General features: G+C 41.6%; 1 pseudogene; it reads left to right on the top strand.

Annotated features, from left to right (window-relative positions):
* The first annotated feature begins 341 nt into the window (after positions 1-341).
* On the top strand, positions 342-736 carry LOC100611373 (gem-associated protein 7-like; annotated as a pseudogene).
* Positions 737-4,293: the final 3,557 nt, after the last annotated feature.

Raw genomic sequence — 4,293 nt, 5'->3', positions numbered from 1 at the left:
GCATCTCACTGATATTTCTTTAAAAATAAATGAGTACGGCACTCATTTATTTTTAAGTTACAACATTCACAAGAAATATAACAATGAAACTGTCATTAGTGTTGTGACTATACTTAATAAAAAGCTAGGCAAAAAAAAGTTTTGAAAAGAAGACTTCTGACACTAAAAAAGTTGCAAGTACAAAATTTCAGAATAAAGAACAGTACTTTTTTAAAAATTTCAAATAAATAATCAAAGGCACATAAATTAAAATGTAAAATCTTTGTCTAATACCAAATTAGTAAATACCAAATTTGACATTTAAAAGAGATTTCCGAGCAGCTGTGGACCTCGCCAAGACAATGCAGACTCCACTGACTATTCCTGTGCCCGTGCTCCAGTTACCCTGGGGCCCTGATGGCCTCAGCCTTGGCTTTGCCCCGATGGATGCTGGGGCAGTTGAAGCCAGAGGTTCCTGAAATCCAAGAGTGTCCCATAGCTCAAGAATCGCAGGAATCCCAGGAGCAGTGGGCTCGAGCTGCCCTTCAGGAACGTTACCTCCACAGCATGCTGGCCATGGAGTATCAACAAGTGAGCTTCACATTGTACAATTATGTGCACTTGGCTGCCCATTTCAGAACCATCAATCTGGACATGGCCAGCTTCTATGTGTCACAGCTCAACTGCAGATTCCCATAGGTGAGCAGAGGTGCTGCTCTAATGTAGTGACATAATTTCATACAACTTCAAGCCATAAAGGTCTGTGTTCATCTTTCGGCTTGGGTCTAAGCCACAGTATCCCAGGCCTCCCAATTTTCCTGAGCCAGGAAATCTGGGCCTCATGGAGTTATGGGCCCGCTTGGAATTCTGAGCCAAGCTCCAATCAACTCTGGACTCCTGAGACCTCCTGGGTCTAGTCAGTAAAATTCTGCAACTCAAGGAATTCTAGGTCCCATTGGAAGGAATGCTTTACCTCAAAGAACTCTGAACCCTCCAGACATATAGGCCTGATGCCATTTCCTAAAGTCTGAGGCTTGAGGGTGGGGTAATACAGGTGGGCAAATTACAGAGTGGGAAGTTATTTATTGAAGAGGTTGCAAAGTTCAGCCATCCTGAAGATACTCCCCAATGCTTCTCTCCTCCTAAAGAACCAACTTCTCCAGGAAAATAAAAGAGATTTCCACTCAATACTGGCAAGGATGATATATGTATGAGCATTCACACACTATAGAAACTGTATTAGTTGGTATGACATTTTCAGTTAACATCCTTTACCATGCCATCTACTTCTAGGAATGAAACACACAGAGAAAAACACTGAAGTAATATTTTAACAATAAAAAAGTGTGTGTGTGGTGGCAGGGGGAGACTTTCCAGGTGCAACAATGGGAGGTAGGCTAAGCTTATTATGATACACCTATAAAAATATTATTCAGCCATTGAAAATTAGTTTTTAAAGTTCTGACACACAGAAATGCTTGCCATAGCATTAGATGAAGAAAGTATAGAAAATGAATATGCTATTACAACTATGCCTAAGATGCAGAAAATATAACAAAATTTAACGATGGTGATGTCCTTATAAAATACCATATACTCCTTCATATTCCTTTTTTTTTTTTTTGAGACGGAGTCTCGCTGTCGCCCAGTCTGGAGTGCAGTGGTGCGATCTTGGCTTACTGCAGGCTCTGCCCCCCAGGGTTCACGCCTTCTGCTGCCTCAGCCTCCCAAGTACCTGGGACTACAGGCGCCTGCCACCTCGCCTGGCTAATTTTTGGTATTTTTAGTAGAGACGGGGTTTCACCGTGTTAGCCAGGATGGTCTCGATCTCCTGACCTCGTGATCCGCCCGCCTCGGCCTCCCAAAGTGCTGGGATTACAGGCATGAACCACCGTGCCTGGCCTCATTTTACTTTTCCAATCAAAAAACATTTTGTAACAAGTCCTAGTTTTTATAGGAAGAAAATTTCAAGCCATGTATCTGAATATCTGTTACATCAAAAAACAAGAGTTATCTAAATATACAACTACATTTCAAACAAATATATAATTCATGTTGATTCAACAACAAAGGCAAACATCCACATATAAAAAATCAGGCTCAAAATTTCAAACTAAAACTTTTTTTAAAGTTTATTAACTTTTAATAAAAGCAATCCCTAAGATTCTTTCTATCACTGATATTAAATACCTGACACAGTCAAGGGAAAGCAATATACTCAAAAGGTTTGCAAGGAGTAGCATTAATATTCAGCAACTACAAAGCAAGTGCACCCTTCAGACTAAATAGTCATGTCACATAAAAAACTTGAGCACAATATTTACCTGCACAGAATTTAAGAACCCAAGCTACACATCTAAACCATGTTTAAAAAAGGAATAATAAGTTATCAACCATCTTTTAAATCTGACTCTCAGCAGAAAAGAGCTTTGCCCAGCAATCTGTACTGAATTACAAAGAGCACACATTTGCCCCAAATGTTTGTAACCAAAAGAGTTCAGCCAAAACAGAAGTCCAAAGTAAGGATTAATGAAATATTTAGCTTATTAATTGTACATCATTGACTACCATCCCTGCCTTCCCTTTTCTGCATTCCTCATTTTGGATCTTAAAACTAAGTCATGAAAATGCACAAATAAAAATATGTTTAAAATTAACATTTATACAATTTACAGATTTACTAGGTATTTTACATATGTAATATATATACTAAGTACATTCATATACACAATTATCTCAAGCCCTCTGTGAGGCAGGGGTAGTCACTCATAGTGCACTGCTAGCATTCCTGTGTAAGTATCTCCACTCTACCACCTTCCCACACCCACAGGTTCTTAGGGAACCCTACCACAGCTCTTTTTTATTTGTTTATTTATGAGACGGAGTCTCGCTCTGTCGCCCAGGCTGGAGTGCAGCGGCGGATCTCTGCTCAATGCAAGCTCCGCCTGTCGGGTTCACGCCATTCTCCTGCCTCAACCTCTCGAGTAGCTGGGACTGCATGCAGGTGCCCGCCACCACGCCCGGCAAATTTTTTTGTAATTTTAGTAGAGACGGGGTTTTACTGTGTTGGCCAGGATAGTCTCCATCTCCTGACCTCGTGATCTGCCTGCCTCGGCCTCCCAAAGTGTTTTATTTTTATTTTTAATATTTTTTTAGAAATGGGGTCTCACTCTGTTGCCAAGGCTCATCTCGAACTCCTAGGCTCAAGCAATCCTCCTACCTGGGCCTTCCAAAGTGCTGGAATTACATACATGAATGAGCCTGGCCTTCTTTTACTATTTTGTAATCAAAGTGCAGTGTTTGGCTTAGAAAAGACTAGGTAAGGCTCGGAGCGATGGCTCATGCCTGTAATCCCAGCCAAGGTGGGCGGATCACTTGAAGTCAGGAGTTCAAGATCAGCCTGGCCAACATGGCGAAACCCTGTCTCTACTATAAATACAAAAATTAGCCTGTTGTGGTAGTGCATGCCTGTAGTCCCAGCTACTTGAGAGGCTGAGGCAGGAGAATCGCTTGAACCTAGGGGGGCGCAGGTTGCAGTGAGCCGAGATCATGCCATTGCCCTCTAGCCTGGGCAACAAAGCGAGACTCCATCTCAAAAAAAAAAAAAAAAATGGCTAGGTAAATATTTGTTGAGAAAAGGAAAGAGATTCGGCCAGGCACGGTGGCTCACGCCTGTAATCCCAGCACTTTGGGAGGCCGAAGCAGGTGGATCACCTGAGGTCAGGAGTTCGAGAGCAGCCTGGCCAATGTGGTGAAACCCTGTCTCTACTAAAAATACAAAAATTAGCCGGGCATGGTGATGGGCGCCTGTAATCCCAGCTACTTGGGAGGCTGAGGCAGGAGAATTGCTTGAACCTGGGAGGTGGAGGTTGCAGCGAGCTGAGATCATGCCATTGCACTCCAACCTGGGTGACAAGAGTGAGACTCCATCTCAAAAAAAAAAAAAAGAAAAAAAGTTTGAGTAAAATTATCAAGGTTGGCAAATTTACAACTACAAAGGTCTTTCATGGGAGACAGGTTATACCTTCCCAATCTTTAAAATAATTCTAAGGTTCTGTAGCTCAATAGTGAAACAAATAACGATATCCTGGCATAAAACTATCTTTCAGACAAAATCCACCTGCTGTGTATAAAAAAATGTAATAATTGAAAACTTCCTGCCTTGGGAGAGAATAAACCTGATTCGTAATACAAAAACCACTCAATCTACAAATGCGTTGAACAGAAAGATGGACTAAATATAAAGAGGGAACTTCCGACCTCCTTTGGTGCTAGACTGCCTGTAGTCATAGCTAGGCAGGAGGTGATATTATT

The sequence above is a fragment of the Pan troglodytes genome, chromosome 6 (genome assembly GCF_028858775.2).
Source record: "Pan troglodytes isolate AG18354 chromosome 6, NHGRI_mPanTro3-v2.0_pri, whole genome shotgun sequence".
Lineage (NCBI taxonomy): Eukaryota > Metazoa > Chordata > Mammalia > Primates > Hominidae > Pan > Pan troglodytes.
This window is presented reverse-complemented; position numbering and strand designations above follow the sequence as displayed.